The sequence below is a fragment of the Camponotus vicinus genome, unplaced genomic scaffold, assembly GCF_025532165.1.
Source record: "Camponotus vicinus isolate PSW18456_S1 unplaced genomic scaffold, iyCamVici1.0 SCAF_10, whole genome shotgun sequence".
In the NCBI taxonomy this organism is placed as follows: Eukaryota; Metazoa; Arthropoda; class Insecta; order Hymenoptera; family Formicidae; genus Camponotus; species Camponotus vicinus.
This window is the reverse complement of record NW_028141946.1, coordinates 2,519,253-2,537,993: the sequence shown is the minus strand read 5'-3', so window position 1 is coordinate 2,537,993 and position 18,741 is coordinate 2,519,253. Positions and strand designations below refer to the sequence as shown.

The window sequence follows — 18,741 nt, the reverse complement described above, 5'->3', positions numbered from 1 at the left end:
GCTGAATTTACATTTTGTACTCTGCCTGAGATGGGATCACGATGAGACTATGGCGAGATAACATACTAACACATATCTGAGAATAAGAGAGAAAAAAATAAGCAAGGAAAAACAATCAAAGTTCAATTAATAAAGAGAGTCTAAAATTATATAATTAAATAGCGGGGGTATCAAAATAAAATAATAATTTGATTTAAAATTCGCACATATGGAAATATATTTTTTAATTAATCTTTTAGTTAATTTTTCTTTAATATTTATATTTTTTATTTCTAGTATAAAAATACCGCAATTTACATTTTACTGGAAGGTACACGAGAAATTTCATTTAATAAAATTACGCGAAAAAAATAGAATTCGAAAACATAAAAATTATCCTACCATCTCATCGAGAAGAGAACAATTGCAACATTTTGCGCGAGGTACTTTGGAGGAGAAACATCTCTGTACACCACAGAATTACAGCGATGTAAATTGAGAGCGATGCGGAAATTAAAGTAAACACAAATGGTGAAGATTCAAGAGCGTTCGTACAACAATTTCGTTTCTTCCTCGCAGATAAGCCGAGTTCCGCTTCCACGCAATTATTCCGACGACGTCCGTTTAACCGTTGTAATTTATTATTCGTTTCCGGTCGGCTGGCCAACTCGAAACATAGCACATTATAAAATTACTCGATGTAATCTCCGCGAACCATAATGCTATTGTTAAAAGCTATTAACAAGTAGAACATCTTTTCGAAAAAAAAGTAGAATATTATATTTGTTATATTTAATAATACACACATTTTTACATAAAAACGCATTTTATTAAAAGCATTTATTAAAAGCAATTTTATTTTGTTTCGTTGTAGAAATATTATATTGTAGTGGATTTTGGTTTTGTTTAAAAAATTGTCCACAAATTGTAACTTTAGTCAAAATAGATTTTATACATTTTTTACAATTATCATGCCAGGAAACACACAGCTGTTTCTGTGAATTTCGTTATAATGGATTTCAACTCAATGTGTCATTTTTGTTTAAATTTATAAAAATGGCAAAGTGTCATCATTCGACCTATCGATAATCCATAAGCCTGGTGACACGCTTTCATCTGCGTTTAACGTTCGTTTTACGAAAAATTGGACGGGGGAATGAAGGATTGAATTGACGCGCTGACATGATGCGTGTTGAAAGTCTGACAGTAAATAACACACACTATAATTTTATGAATAAAATACAATGGAATTTACAAATTAATTAGAAAAACTAAATAGATTATGTGTATCGTGGGATAATTTTTTAATAAAATTAAAAATAAAATTTTAATAAATAAAATTCGATAAAATTTTTCTTGCTATGCCGATGTTATGCTGATTTTATTGACGTTTTATAGCGATCCACCAATTTATTCTGTTAAATTCCACCTCATTTTTTTGTGCTATTTATATAAATAAATTCCCGTTTCCTTCGTTTCCGTTGACATTCGCGGATGATAAGCCGGTCTTTATCAAAGCTCGATCATCCGGTGTTTGTTCGTGATCCCGGGGAGGATGCGAGGCGGATTCGGAGGCCGAATTTGCATGTTGAAATTCGCCCACTTGTTTCTTCTCGCAGCGGGTAGCTCATGGGCCGTTTGATGGTCATTTTCGGCCCACGTCCTTCCACGGTCTTGGAGGTTCCCGTCACTCTTCCCGTTTCGACAAACTGCCGTGCATCACGGGCATCTGGGCCCAGATACGGGTGTCCCGCTGATACGTTCAACGTGACGAAAATAACGAAAATAATGAAAAGAAAAGAGATCGTGTTCGGTGAAAAATTTTAAATGCGTATAAATGTTCAATTAAAGTCGAGAAATGACTAACGCGCTATTAAAATGATAATGAAGAATGTATGATACGTTTATTAATACTATGATGCAAGGTTAATAATAGAGAAAGGTTTGAATCGTTAATCGAGTTAAATGAATGCATTAAAGATTTTATATGCGCGTTATACATGCTTAGAAACGCACTATAACTTTTTCTGCGTAATTATATAGAGAAAAACATTTTGTAAAGTATTATTAATTGTTTTTTTTTTAAATTCCGTTTTAATTGAACACAGTTTATCTCTTTTAATAAATGTATCTATATGTGTTTATTTTATTTGTTAAATTTTATAGGAAAGGACGCACGTATTTAAGCGTATTTAATTCAACACAATTTTTTTGTAAATAGCAATCTTTACTCTCCTCTTTACGTCAGATTTTGTGACGTAATATTTAAAGAAATAATATTGAAAGAAATAACTTTTTCTAGAAAATATCTTTCTTTTATAAAAATATTAGGAAAAACAAAAAAAAACAAAAAACATGTACACACAACCTACATCTTAAAAATTGTTAATTAAACATATTTTATTATCTAAGGTTAAGAATTATCGAGAAGCGTGTAAATTCATTAAACAAGGAACAAACATTAAACCGTAAATCGCGTGCAAGCGATCAATTAAATTGAGAACGACGAGATCCGTACGCGCGGCATATGGATGCCGGCCAATTTATTAATCGGATTATCAGCCTGATTTCCCTCGAGTAAACCTCCCCTAGCTCGGTTGGCGGGACGATAAAGTCAATCCATCGAAGCCCGAACGGTTTCCCTCTCGTGTCTCGTTCCACCCATACGTTTGTGTCCAAGTTCTTGGTGTTTCTTCCCCTTTACGTGCCGTTCTTCCATCGTGACGGTACTCTCTTTCTCATCTTTTTTATCTCAAATAAAGGGGAGAGAGGGAGGAGAGAGAGAAAATCGAGGGTTCCTTGGCGAGTCTTTGATCGAGAGAGCCGGATAGATTGACGGGATCGAGAACGTGTGCGGGTCAAAGCACTGGAAGTGAATCGAAGCTTTTTTTCCACTCGCACCTCCGGAGATCAAAGCTGGCCGCATCACGGTGGCTCTTGATGCGCGGCGGCCACAAAGCGTTTATTCCCACCTTTCGGTGTGTCTGTGGACGTGACTCGTTTCGAATTTATCGCCGACGAGGATAAGAAAAGACCGAGCGAGTGAGCGAACGAGTGTTAGAGATGAAATTAGGAGCGGAAGATTGTTCGCGCGAATGGAACGCGTGGGGAGAACAGGGAGATCTTATCATCGCCATGATATAAATTTCCGTGGATTCTTTCTCTTTACCGTCTAGAAGTTTCGCGATAACACCGTGGTTCTTCTTTTTCGTCTATTGGAGTTCAACTATCGCTCGCGCTATTTTCGCGCGGATTTTAGACATGATTCTAATCTCCGTAGAGGAAGTGATATAAGATATATATATGTCGATACGTCGCAAATGAGCGTAGACTCTCGAAGTACGAATTTAATTGAAATATATGTAGTTGTGTGAATATTTTGATTTTTAGAAATATGTGTTTATTAAATAAAGCTCCGTTTATGTATTTATATTTAGCATATAAAAAAATGACTAGGATTTTTGAAATTAAAATCTTTAAATAGAAAACATTCGTTACATATCAATATATTTTTTATATGAACTTTATGGCAAATAATTTTTCTTATATTAAGAATTGCATAAATATTAAATTATAAAAATAACATAAAATTAATTTATATATGTCGAAGAAATGTAACATCAATTCGGCACAAGCAAAGTTAGAATATTCCAGGACATCAATCTTTCACGGAAGGAAAGCTTGATTTAAATCGGCACGCGCAATCCTCTTAACGTCATTTCATTAAGAACTCACCCTTGAAAGTCGATTTACGGATAGACGGCGAATTAATTCTATTATAATTCCGAATGTCTGAGACGCGCGGATTGTCTGCGTCAAAAAAGGAAAAAAAGGAAATGTCAATATGTGAAATTTGCTGCCATAATGTTTCCGACTCGAAAAAGGCATTTACTCTCGAATCACTTAAACTTTGCAAGGATCGGTGAAAGGTTATCTTATTTTGCCTATCATCTCGGGAATTGCACTTCAGACTGACGGATGGAATTATCCACCGAATAAACTTTTTTTCCGATCGATGAAGCCGCGCGTTCCAATAGCGCGTTCAGAATATCCCGCTATATCCTGGAGGATTCACGGCTCATTTGGCAGTCGAGTTTTGTGAAAATTTCCCGTGATAGCCCTTCGTATATTATTATTGAATAAAGCAATCACCATGAGACCCCATGGAATCACCCGTTATTCGCTGGCCACCTTCATGAATGATCGGGCGATATCGGCACGCGTGACTCACTGATAGGGAGAGGAAAAATAATCTATCGCCCTTTGACACATGGAATGCGGGCACACTCGCGAACGAATTTGTTGGAATTGAATGAGGCTATCAAGCTATGTATGGAATGTTTTAGATCTGCTGAAAATAATATTAGGGATAGATTTTTGTGAAGAGAAAAAATATTCTTTAAGGGCAATATTCCTTAGTGAAATTTTTCAGGAAGAAAATTTAATTATAGAAATATTTTACATATATTAAAAATATAAAGATAAACGCGAATATTAACTTTATTCAAAATTTCAAGTAAGATTCAATGGTTAAAAAATTCTATAATTTATAGCAGGTTGCGAAAAATAAAGTTTTTCTTTATTTGATGAATCTTTAATTAATATTATATTATTACATCTAATTAATATTATATTATATATTATAGAATCAATTTGCTACAAAAGGAAGAATAAATTATGTCTCATCTCGTTCTTTGTAAAGTTGTAATTCGTATTTGGAATTTTTTGACTTGGATTTTATCATTATCTGCAAATTGTTCATGATTTGCAGAAATTCTAAAAGCTTTTGCCATTTCACATTTTTAATAATATTTTATTAACCATAATTGCGATAACATTCGATTTTAATCGAGACTTATTGTTTTAAATAGCTTTGGTACTCTTAAAAGCTCGAAAACTTTCAAACACAAACATTTATTATTAATTAAAATAAAATTTTTCGTCTTTTTTCTATAAGGTAAAATTAGATAAAGACAGAAAATAGGCGCGACGTTTTCTCTGAATTTTATCTCTAGATTTTATTCACGGAAATTCTTTCAGAGTATTCAGTTAAAGGAATATGAAATACATTTTCACTATTTTGCGATAATCAGACCTTTCTTTATCTCTATCGCGCCGCGAAAAGGCCGCAAGTCCCATTCGAAACACGCCTGATGTATTCGCGTCACGACGAAAAGCTCCGTCGACGTTATGCTCCACGATTCGCTCCGCTTTTTTTCCTTCCACCCCCGTAATCAGGCAGCTCGTGAAAGAAATTCGCATTCATAACTCAAACCGGTTCTCCTCCCTCTTCGTCCCGCCGGCCCCTCCTTTCTTAGACGACACGTGCGCGTCAGCAAATTGTTATCCCTTCGTGTACACAAGGTTGATTGAACCGCCGACGCGAGGAGAGGCTCTTTTCGCGATCCCTTGGTGTCGTACGTGCCGCGGTATCGTAGGTCGAACCAAAAGTTGACGCGAACGCGTCTGGAATATGTGACAGTGTGTATCTTAGACGTGAGAAAGATTGATGCATTCGGCGATGATTCGTTCCTTTCGATGGTCATGTACTTAATTTTAATAATTATAGTATGTTTGGTTTCGATGTATACACTCAGTTATTTCTTTAAATAATATAATAATAAGATATATAGTAATTATAAAAAATGTTTCGAATAAAAGTTATTTTGTTTAAGTTCTACATAATGTGACTTCAAGAAAAACATTTTAAATTATTTTTTTTAATGCCTAAGATAGGTTTAATTTTTTAACTAGAATAAAATATATTTATTTATATTTATATATTTAATATATTTATTTCTTGCTGCAATTTTATAAAATATTTTATGACAAACCCGATGTGCAATAAAGATTTCCAATAATCGTTCATAAGATATTGATACTTGTATTGCTTTTAAATACGAATGGAAAATACTTCCAATAAAAACTATAGTGTATAGATTATAATGAATTATGATATATATATATCAAAAATATTGAAAAAGCGTGAATGTGTGCTTAGATAATGGAAAAAAAAGATTTAAATACAAATTTAAACAAACGTAAATATATAGGATCGATTTCTTGAAGAAATATTGTTAGAAAAAAAAACGGCTATCAATATCAGCATTGATATTATAAATTTGATTTCGCTTCTTTAAAGAGAAGACTTAATCTGGTACGAGATATGGAACTATTTAAACACGCGTATAACAATCATATCAGAAAATTTATTGAATAATATTAGCGATTATATTTTTCTCGATAAAGCGAGTATTTCACAAAATGTATCAATGGATTCCACAGACGTAAACAGTGTTTGTTGGCTCCTTGTTAGAGGTTCGAGATCTTAATGGGTATCTAAAAAATGGGGACTGTATTGACATTGCAAAAGGGCCTGAAATTTATTCAGTTAAAAAACGTAAGTTAGATCGACCACACTGGCAAATTTATTGATTGGTAATATATCATAGTTTCGACCAAGTTTTTGGTCCTTATCAAGTAAACTAAAAATTTTTTACAGTATTATAAGAAGTAATTAACATACAATAAATTGATAGAAAAAATAAGCGAAAAAATCTTATACATACAGTATCTTAGTTAGCTATTGTATTAAGAGAGAGAAAGAAATCACTGTGTTAGGATTGCATTATGTCAACCTCTCGATCCAACTAACTGAGAAAGACTAAACGACCTTTATTATCTATCATAAATATTATTTAAATTCTCAGTGTCCTTCTGTAAGTTAATAGTGTTGTCAAACTTTTTAACAAAACATTTCAGCAATTCCTCTCTTTCTCACATGCTTCTCATTATGTAAAATAACCGGTAATGACCAATCGAAATCATGATTAAATTCCAATTTATGTTTAGTAATGACCGAAAGATTACTTGCGTGCACTTTGATGTTATTAAAATGTTCTTTAACACGAGTACCTAAATTTTTAGTTTACTTGATAAGGACCAAAACCTTGGTCGAAACGTTGTGATATATTACCAATCAATAAATTTGCCAGTGTGGTCGATCTAACTTACGTTTTTTATTTTATTTACTGGCGACAATGAAGAATTTAACATTATTTATTCAGTTAGTTACCAATTTTTGAATGAAGGTGACCTGAGTCAAAACTACACTGAAAAAATTGTATTCTCAACTTAAGAATATGCCACTTATCTTTAGAATATATACTAAAATAGGCGCCAAGAGGAGATCCTCTTGGCGCTATATTCTAAAGATAAGTGGCATATTCTTAAGTTGAGAATACAATTTTTTCAGTGTGACACTGCGTAGAGCGAATCGAGAATATGGCGTACTCTAGGTACTGTATATGTAGACACCTGCTTTCTTGATGGTTACGGTTTATAAACTCTCTTAAAAGGACTTTATCTCGTGCGATATAAGACACCAGACAACGCGCGTGATTCGAGTGTCTGATCGAGTGAGATTTCGCGGCAATGAAGCGAATCTTCCGGAACAATACCGGAATTTTCTCGACATCCCGGCGAAATGGACCACCGGCGACGAGGGTGTAGAATAGAAGCTGAATGATCGGACACGCGGAGACCCTCGTAAAACGGCGGTGGCGGCGATGTGAACGGTGCTGTAAACTCTGGATGTGGTGCGCGTAATGTGGTGTCGGGTCGTGAAGTCTACCGAGATAAAGCGCTCGTAAAAGATGGACGACGGGAGTGTTCTGGTCTAGTTTAAATGCCACGTAATGTACACGTATATGTGTATGCACGTACGTATATGCGTATACATGCATGTACCAAAGCTTCGGGTCATAATACCGCGTGTCCTTAGAGACTGGTCTATCTCAAAGCCATGCCACGCCGTGAACGCGCTCGTAACATTAATGAGATTCGTTCGCTACGGCAGCTTGTTGTATCCCGTCGATTTGTCTAGTTTCATCAAAATCGGATATTTTAAGTCGGGAAATATCTTTAATATTCTTCGCTAAATTTACGCTTTTCATACTATGATTACGTTGAATCTGAAAGTTCTTATATCGAAAATGAAAGTATTCTATAAAAGAATAAGCGCGATTTGAAAAAACTTGCCGTGTTTTGAGATACAGCTAAAGGAAAGAAAAAATATTACAATTTATTATAAACGATATCATAGATTTTTCATGAAAAATAGAACATGAATTTGATAATGAATATTACTATTATTTCTGATACACGATATATTTAATAGACTTAACTTTGAGTTTCAGATTTTAGAATCGTTCAACAACAGTTTTAATCTGCGTAAATTGAGTGCAGTGGATTGAGAAATGCAAATACTGTCCGTAAAAAAAAGATTGCGATATCATGATCACCGTTAACTACGAAAGAGAAGGTGTTTCGTAAAAGTTTCGCGTCTGCTATCTTCGATAAGACAAAGTCAACTCACAAATCCTTGCGAAACGTCTGACGGGGATAAACTGCTGGGATAGTATTTCGAACTTTTCACCCTCGCGCGAACGAAACCTATCTAAAACTCGTGATATAAAACGCGTGAATTCACCACGTATTTTCCGTTGTTTTTGCGTATGTCTTGGACGTGTAAGTGTACTTTGAAACTTCGATCTTGTTTTCTCAGCTTTGTGGAAAAAAAATTTGAAATAGAACGACTTTCTATGAGACGCATAAGAAAAACGATATAATCCGTTTTATAATTGTCCCAATATTTCGATTTTGTTTGGTGCAAAAAAATTGTAACTTTAAGTGCAGAATTTTTCACGAGCCATTAAAGATTTTTTCTCGTAATAGTTCTGTTCACCTATAAAAAAGAAATCTTTAAGATGTGTGTGAAATGGTATCGAATAAGTTAAAATTATACACCTATTAAATGCAACGATCATAGATTGTGCTATCAAATTCTAATAAATTCTGTGAAATTAATTTTTTTAGATAATAATAAATTTTTTTAGTCCTATTTTTCACCCCTCGGTTTCACTAATGATACACTTTCTTATATCAAATCTACCCTCGTTGAAGTTCTTTTTACGCAAGGATTTCACTAATGACGTACTTTCTTATAATTTCAGATCCACCCTCGTTGAGATTCCTTGGCAAGGATGTAAATATACTCGAGCAGAGCCGTCCCACGTGAGGGTCTTCGAGCAGTTAGCTGCGTGTGTTACATAAGGTAAGTCTTTCTATTTACTCTACCTTATACAAAACTTTCGGTTTACCGGGGACATCATCGTCGCCCATATATGACAAGCTGATAAACATCCAGACAACGGTCAGTTTGAGAGTCCTCGAATTTCCGTAGTAATTCGTTTCTCGTTAAACACGCCTTTTAAAAAGCCAAAGCCAAAACGTCAAAGTTGTGATGGCGCCCTGTTTCATCAGCTTTTCATTCAGCTTTTTTCTTCTCCAAAGATTAGAAATTCGTAAATATCTCATAATAATTGTGATAAAATCGTTATCCGGACAAATTGCGAATTTTGAGTTATTGAATCTTTTTTTAAGTATATTTTTCCGAATTGAAATTTTTCTCCTATTTTGGATCACAATTTTCGATTTAACATCTATTTTTATACTTTAAATACCCTTTTTTGAAACTGTTATATTTAATCTGTAATTTTTTTGTCGAAAGCTTCTTTTTTAACTTTTTAAGTGGGAAACTGTTCGTTTCTTATTTGAGGTGCAAAACAATTACATATATATATTTCTGTATATATTAAAATTTCAAAACTTTTTAGAATAAATATGAAAAATTGATAAATTGAGGTTGAAAATAGCAACAAAATTTCTATTCGGATTAATTCTCCTGTTGCTCAAAAAGAGAATAGTGACTCGATCGTATCGACATGACAAAGAGCATTGAACTTTACCCATGCAAGCTCTCGCGCAACGTCTCATTATCAGCCCCATCAGAGCCCGAGCGCGGATAATTCAGCGCTGTATCGCGCATACCTGCTCTGTCCTCTGTCTGCATTCTCTCTCGCTAGAGCGTCGTTGTTGGCAAAATACCTCTCCTCTCTTGGCTTTTCGAGTGTCCTCCGTCGTCGAGAGCGGTGCAGATGACCCCCGCGATACACACGCGTACCGGGTGGACCCTGAAGGGGAGAAGAGAAGGGCGGGAACAGGTTCTCCGGTTCTTCGCTCTTCGTTATACGGAGCACGATGCGTGAAACGCGCGAATGGGATGCCCACCTGTGGCCGCGATGTGCAGAGAACGACGACGAAGACGAGCCCAGGTCGGACTTATGTAAACAGGCTTGCGTGAGGAGAACCCTCTGGCTGCTGTGTGGCTGCGCGATACCGACACATTATGCTTTTCGCACACACGCATACGCGAGCGAGAGAGAGTATTCCGCGTATATTGTGTACATTGTATACACCGCTCCTCGTTATGCCTAAATGCAGGACCGTGTTGTACGAGTCTTCTACATGTGATGTTGCGGAGTAATATTTCGGATGAACCGCGTATTCCCATGTATAATTCCTATGTCCTATTGAATTTACAGACAAATTTGATATGTTGACTCGACGTGTGCGAGTAATTACATTTTTTCCTTGTTTATAAAATAATTATAATCATAATTTGTATTTCATGTTAAAATGACACAAGCTTATTTGCTCTACAACGTAGGGAAGTAGATGAATGTCAAATATAAATTAGCTAGAGCTCTCTCTTATGGAGTTCGCGTTACATGATTGAAATTAAATTCTAAAGATTTAATAAGCAGTATTATCTTAATTCTAAAGCCTTTCAAGTTGATAGATTAAAGAAAGATAATATAATATGCTGTGTAATTCATTATATAACATATAATATCAATGACAAAATATACTTTATGAAAAGTAATTATTAGATATCAGAGCTCATACAAATGTTGCATGTGTGTTAGAAAATCCATGATATTTTACATAATCATTTTCGCAGAATGCTTAATTATCGTGAGATATTATCTTTCTTTAATATTTAATTCAACCGTATCGCGTACAAAGCCTTACCAATGACTCGTAGTATCAATTAATGCCGCCGGTATAACAAGATTCTCATCCGATATATCGGCAAACTGCATTAGCGAATTTCGCCTCGGCCACGAGCGAGTCGCGGGATTTCAAGACACTCGTGCAAATTAACGATAAATTTTCTCCGGTGTATATGCACACATCTCATTATGCGAACACGTGCGTGCAATTTGGATTTGCGAACGTATCCCGGTTTTAACCTGCGCGTTTCCGGCCGACTTGATAGCGTAAGCGTAAGCAGTCAAGCGCGAGAGTGCGTATTTGTGCAAAGTTGCCTCGGGGCGAATTGTTCGTGATAATTCTCGACGGATATACCGATCGGAGCTTCCCAACCGACCAGTTCTTTCGCGCAAGAAACATATTTCGAAGCAACATGAGTTCCCGCGGATGGAGAACGCGATCTCTTCTCGCGCTGCTGTGAAATAAAGATAAAGATGCGCGAATTGAAGGATGAGAATTTATTTTATCCCGCTCGTAAAAAATCCACGTAAAAAAATGCCAATATCGTGGAGAAAATGTTCAATTAACATGCTGGGCTAAGAACGGCGACAATGACTATAATTCTTGCGTTCCACGATTATTCGCGACATTAATGCAAAATAAAAGTCGGCTCGCGCTATGTTTGCAATTTATTGCCAAATCATATTTTAATCGCACACGTGTTCCTCGTCGATAAAATCAAATCACATGACACTACGTGAGATTTATCGCGAAATATTATTTCTGCACACGTCACTTTGAATGTGAAAGTAAACGGATTTCTATCTGGGAACATATCACGAATCGATTGTGTCACGTCGATCGCGAGATTTTCGACGACGACTCGTTTGGAAAATTAACCGGCGACGTTCCTGCTCGCGGATTAGCTTAATCGCGGCGAGTCCGCAATTATGCACGTGCGAATAAATTTCTGACAAGCGACTCCGCGATGCGCAAAGGTTGGACGATGAGGAGAGCGCGAAATGACGCAAGCGAGAAGATAGGAGACGGTTTGCCTAAGGCCGTCGCGTTTATGCTTGACATTTATCGGGAACGACATTTCTCTCTGTGCGATATAGTCTTTCACGCCGCGTGTCGCTCAGGCTCCTCGTTACTCAAATACCGTGGCGTACGATCACAAATTGGCGATCTCGAGATAACGTGGTCGTTAACCGTCATTGCACAAATGCTCCTTCATTGAAGTAATGCCGAACCGCAGGTGTACAAAAACACATAGCGGGAAATTCGCTCGCATCCCCTTTTCGACTTTTTTCACCCCTGCTCTTCCCTCCTCCCTCCCCGAGCTACCCCCGTCCGCTATCATCATTAACTCTCCCCTTATCGCCCGTGACGCAATTTCAAGCGATCGGTTAAACGTTTTTGCATCTTCGATTCCCCTTGCGAAATTAAAGCTCGGCTGTAATGTAAACTGTACTTTTGTACTTTATCGATATCCAATTCTCCGATATCCGATACTCATTAAAATGGCGTGTTTTTTTCTATTTCGTTGATTATTTGAAATTATAAATATTATAATATATCATTAGGTACGCAATTTTTAAAGGAATAAAAATGTTGATATTTTAATTTTAACCTTTTAACCGCTCGCTCAACGAATATAATTTGTTATAACCTATATAGAGCTCGTGAACTAACGCTCTTATGTAAATGATGTCGTCCCTTTCTCGATTTTATTCAATTATATTCAGTAAAGTGTGCATAGCATAGATAATCTTACATCTATTATATAAATACGACATTTTCATGATTATTCATAGAATGCCTGTGAATCAACGCATGCTAGTTAATGAATGTTCAACATCGAAATGGTTGATTTTCAATTAGCATAAGATTAGCATAGCAATATATAGAGAATTACATAAAACTACATAGAGAAAATAAACACAGTAATCTACTTTCTTGTTCGGCGACAGAAACAGCTGACGATATACTTTACGTGAATGAGCGTCCGATTAAATTTGTGTCGCGATCCGCGAAATGAATTTCGCAGCGAAAAAGGACAATGTTTAAAGAGGGAGGCTGCGGATGACGGTTAGTATAATAATATTTGTTTGACACGCGAGAAAATGAGTCATCATGGATGAGCGTGAAATTAAGGCCAGTTGGGACATCGAACAATTGCAAGCTCGACGCAGATTCTCTACGGTTCTTCTGGTCAATGGCCTCCAAGGTTCTCTCTCGTGTGTGCAACGACCCTTTCTCTCCTATGTAGATCCTTCCGAGATCATCGCATACCTCATGTGCGACCCTCTCAGAAATCGCGACCGATCGCGCGCGTTTTCTTCGATCGCCAAGTAAAACGCCAGATTATCCAACTGTCAACGTAGCAATGTGTTATGTTAATTGTAGCAAAATTGCAAAAAAATACAAAATTTTTTAACTATTCTATTTTCAGAGAAAAATAGCTATCATATTAAAATAAAGTAACATGTTCATACTAATATAAAATTCAAACTATTCTGATTTATAGTGTAATTCAAAGTGTGATGAAACTATGAGAAAAAATATCTGAAAGAGAACAACTTTCTCATAAATAAAAATTTAAAACAATTTAAAAATTTCGAAATTTTTTTAGAGGAACACATTCTATATTTTAATTTTATATTATTAAAATGTTCGCGTTCCATTTTTTTAAATATAAAAAACGCAATTAAAAGTTTCGCCAATTTAATAATCTCATGAGAAAAATTCTATGAAATTATTCCGCACATTTTGTAAAGAATTTGATATTCCAGAGGTAAATGTCAATTTGAGTATATCGTAAAGAATAGAAAATAGGGAATCTCGGCAGAAAATGTCGACGACTCGACGACGTGCCTTCGGCATCGGAATATGCGAATTCACCACAGTCGATCACACAAGGTAACTTTTCATTCTTCGCGCTTTTCATTCGTCGCCGTGCTCGCGTTTTATATACGTGTCGATATATTTCGCAGATAACACAAGCCGTCTATACGGCCGATATTGCGGCAAGGTGGTACGCGGCCAAGTTGGCGGTATGGAAAAATTATTCCGAGCCTGTTCTTGCGACGAAATCGAGTTGCGACGCGCGTCTCGGGCGCGACTTGCCCGGCGACTTTTCCGCAACGCGAGTGCGAAAAGTTGCGTCGCGGCCTGGAATCGCAAATTCGATATTCCCGATGGGATAGCAAGCACATGTCGACGTACGGTTTAGCTACGTGCTAGTCACGTGAAAATCGACGGCGGAGTTGAAATTCTCGAGACGGACGGCCCAGGGAAATCACGTAGAAGGCAGACCGGATAAAAGGCGCGAATGTCGGGAACCCCGCCGTGCGCGATACTTGGTCGCGGTAATTGGTTCCGAGAATGTTCGTCTGGTCTCTCTTCTATTTAATTATCGATCCTTCGCGTGTGAAAAGTTACCCGCGTCGACGGAGATGTCCGTTACTGACATTGAAAAGTGACAAGACTGTCCAATCTGCCACTTTCTGCGATTGCAAATCGTTTTCAGTCTAGTTCATCTTGGCACGTTTAAATGCTCATATATCGCGTGTTTTAAGAGCGATTCAATTATATGCATAATTTTCTTAAACATTAATTTATATCTAATGTTAACGTTTAATTTACAACGCACACGTTAAGAATTTATTAAATTTATTAAGAAAACAAAAAATTTTTAATTTGTTTAACATTTTCATAACTATTTTATAATAAATATCATATCTGTATAAAAATTAAAAATTATAGCGAAATTAGTTTAATAAAAATTACATTAATAATATATTTTACATCTTTTTTCAAGAATCTTTTTTATAGAATAATTGTATTTATACTCAAAATTAAAATTAGGAGAGAGAGAAAAATTTTAAATATTTTTTTATTCACAGAAAGTTATATGTAAGAAGATATATAATTGAAGAATGATTGATTTTTTTAACATTTTAAGATAAAGTTGAAACGTATGTTAAAAAGTCTCTTTAGATGAAAAGATATGAGGGAATACTTTTGTTCGCAAATTGATGAACGTAATGTACATTTGCATAAAAACTGCTGTCCGTCGAAGTGACTTTTGGAGAAGAATTTTGACTGCAGCAGTTTTGAGACTTAGATGATACTGTTTGGCAATTCCGATAACAAGCCAAATTATTGATGATCATGGTTTCGCATCTAAATAGCCGGTTCTCCATATAATTTGTATTCAAAGCTTTTGCACTTTCTCAAAGTTTGGTCGCCAAGTTTAATACCTAGTCTACAACACGTATATCAATTTGACTATATACATAGCGTATCGGAAATAACGGATATTTAGAAACCTTGTTGAAGAGAAAAGCTTTTTTATTTCTTTAATATCAGATACCTTTTTATTCTCATTTATATTGTACCTTTGAAGAAATCATATCATTTATTCTCATTTATATTGTACCTTTGAAGAAATCATAAGCTGATCACGTAAAAGCAAATAACTTGAATCTTTATAATATGATAGGGTGGGCGGGGAGAAGATATCTTCGTTAAATTACAAATATTAATCTCCCGATTTTCTTCAGTTTAAACATTGTAATAAGTTGACGGTGTATTTATCCACTTATTCTTTGCTTCACTTTGATGAAGCTCTTTGAGCGATAGCAGATTCTACTCAAACAGAACCTGTTTGCTTGAAACGCTCAAGAAAAACTCAGGCTTTGGAAAAATCCTGTTTTTCCAAGCGACCCGCTGTTTTTCTACGGTATAACTTCGAATATTTATTTTCAAGAAATTCGTCCGAATAAAGTTTGATAAATAATCGCTTAATTTAACTTTTACTTTAATATTTGTTAACATGACTTTTTCGATTGTTTATCAAAGAGAGATTTTCCTTTTCTAAATATTCTTTTAATTGTAAATTATTATTATTTAATAAAAATAAATTCTGCAGTTAAAAATATTATTAAAGTCTTAAATTAAATACGTAAGCTTTCTTTAACTGAAATAATAAGCTAAATATATAATTGCGATTATTATAAATGATATAAATGATTTTTGATTTGAATAATACAATAATATTTATAAATTAATAGTAAAATATAAATTATCTTTGTTAGAAAAAAATTATTATAATTCATTTAATGCTTTTAATTATTTGCATGAAAACAATACAATCTTTATGGAATTAAAAAATAAAGTGAAAAAAATTAATCGATTGACATCATTACGATGCACACATCAGTGAATAAGATAAGCAAACTATACCAAAACCCACGTAAAATCAGATAAAATAAAAGAGGAGCCAGAGTCGGAACGAGGACTAAAATACGTCTACGACATTTTTCTGACAATTTAGCTTCGTTAAGTATCGGTGTCTGCAAATCGCCTCGAACCCGATTGCGACGCCCGTTATCAGTCCCGAGGCGGAGGTGAAACACGTATTCTCCATTCGATTCGAGAGATATATCGACCGTAAGTACCTCCTGACGTGCGTTCGTTTCAGGAGAGGAGGAAGGACGAAGCCGTCGCGCCGGAGGCTAGGAAATCTTCTCGCGGGATTATCGCACCCGAGGATTGCCGATCTCTTCCTCCTTGTTTTCTTCCGCCTTGTTTGCTCCGCGATTCTCCGCCAGAGCAGAGCGAATATTCAATTTCAGGAATGATTCCCGGACTTTTCTCTCGTGGCAATATTATTGCGCGTTGTAGTAAATACATTTTTTTGACGCGCCTCGTCGAGCATCTGTCGATAAATTTTGATAGACGTATCGAGCTTGTTTGGCAATTGGAGTTTGGCCTCGATGATATAATTGGCGACGCGCGTAAGGAATACGCGCGTATTTAAGGAATTAATTTTTGGATATTGAATATCGTTAAAGTCAAATATGTAAGCTCTTTTTGATAGATATCACTACTGCGTTACAATATTGAATCATTACAATACATCTTTTTTACATGTGAGAGTAACCGGCAATTTATAAATTCGATTTTAATGTTTGAAAAATATTCTTTGACAAATCTGCATTGAGTTTTGCGAATGAATACGCAATAATTAAATATCTTAAACTCCAGATAATTAAAATGCCGAATAAATAAATTTAAACTGTTTATGATTTTTTTATATAAAAAAAAATAGATTTTTTTATTATTTAATAATAATTCAAAAATATAGTTTGCGCAAAGAATCTTACACATCCCAATGACTTATAATTTGATATCTGAAAATTTTTCATATATCTTAATACGAGAGAAATCGACTCTAAATTGGCAAATATTAAAATCAAGATCGAGGTTTTTAGGTCAAACTGTAAATATACTTAATTTCAGAGATTTGCTCGTAACTTCAAATTCACACCTCGTTTATAACTTGCTAAAAGCATGCTCGTAATGCTGTAGAGAGATATGTATATGCAAGAGGTAGTTGAATGGTTTTCACACTTTAGAAAGCTGTTGAATTAGCTTCTTCTTTAAAGCTGATCATGTTATAAGATGATGACATATTTTTGCAAAAATTATAAACGTGATGACGCTTTTCTCTCCAGGCATATCTGAAGAATATAGATATGTATCTGTGTATCGTTTTGTATGATCTTTCGGAGAGTCACTATTACAAGAGCTCAGAAGCGTTCACGGATGCTTGACAAATGCAATTTCTCGAGGGGTTAATTGTCAAGCGTTCCAAGCGATACAAATCGAGTACACACAAGTGTCATTTCGCTTCCGGCTAGATCTTCGAGTACAAAAAGATACGTTGAAGTCACGCTTCGTTTGCTTCTTGTAATTATACTTCCTCTCGCGTTTTGCATCGAGTGTATCTTTTCGCGATCGCATAATCAATTAATCCTGACCGTTTTTACATCGAGACATTTCAATCTTATAATAGCAGTTTAGTCCGCGTGACATTTCCGGGGAGGAGAGGGTATAAGAACATCGTGTTTGATTAAATTTGATGCGGGATTTTTGATCGATCGATCAAGAAGTTCTGGCGTCGTGTAAAGAGGGGATTCGAATGAAGCGATCTCTTTGGAATACTAATTACTTCATTTTTCATCACTCGTTATTTTGCTTTGCATTAAGCGATGATCGATGATCCCGTCGATCGACGTAAATACAACTCTTAAAAATGTTCAATACCAAACTAGTATTAACGTGTGCAAACCTTGTATCTTTGACCATCGACAGAATCAAAATTGCATCGTGTCTTTTATCGCGCAACGTGTCGTGAAAATTGTGTATAATTTCATAGAAATTCATAAATTATTAGAAACTTATAATTATTAAATTAAAGAAACGGCCTCAGGACAAACGAAAAAAAATTCCATGTATAATATTATTTTTTATCATATTTTAAGAAATTTTAATTTTAAAAAACTTCTTATATACATATATCAAATTTACAATTAATTTCAAATCGGATCGATTTTTCGCTTGAGAAATCAAGATTAGAAAAAAATAATTAGTCATTTAAATCATTTTACGATTACAATTTTTATAAAATAATTTGATTGTATTTATTGAAATAACAAAAAAAACTACAATTTTTTGTCTCTTTATAGAGCTAAAAATAGATTGGCAACAGTCGGAAGAAAAAACAAAACGAAAGAAAACGCGTTTCCTGGAAATAATCTTGCAGCATAAGTTTCCGAAAAGCGAAGATCCGCAACATTATCGCGGCCGGTTTGGATCGTTTTCTCCGCACCAGCAGGTTTCGGCAGTCAATTAACCGCGAGAAGCAAAAAGCGGCGCCTAATCTCTCGCGCTCGGCCAATTTCGCGCCACATTGCTAATTAACCCGTGAACGCGACGACAAAATATACGCCCCGGCGGATTCTCAGGGCGACGATAAGAACCCATATAAATTATCACGGCGGCCCATTACCTCTC

The 18,741-nt window shown here is 35.4% G+C and overlaps 2 protein-coding genes across 3 annotated transcripts in view; one reads left to right on the top strand and one right to left on the bottom strand.

Annotated features, from left to right (window-relative positions):
- LOC145960403 (netrin-1) overlaps positions 1 to 18,741 on the bottom strand; it is a 183,066-nt gene that overhangs the window by 58,333 nt on the left and 105,992 nt on the right. The gene's annotated exons all lie outside the window — the stretch shown is intronic.
- Positions 1 to 18,741, top strand: part of LOC145960404 (uncharacterized) — a 162,047-nt gene that overhangs the window by 59,266 nt on the left and 84,040 nt on the right. For both annotated transcript variants that reach the window (XR_014435347.1, XR_014435346.1), the window contains one exon: positions 8,994 to 9,094. The gene's annotated coding sequence lies outside the window, so the exon portion shown is untranslated. The remainder of the gene's footprint in view (positions 1 to 8,993; positions 9,095 to 18,741) is intronic.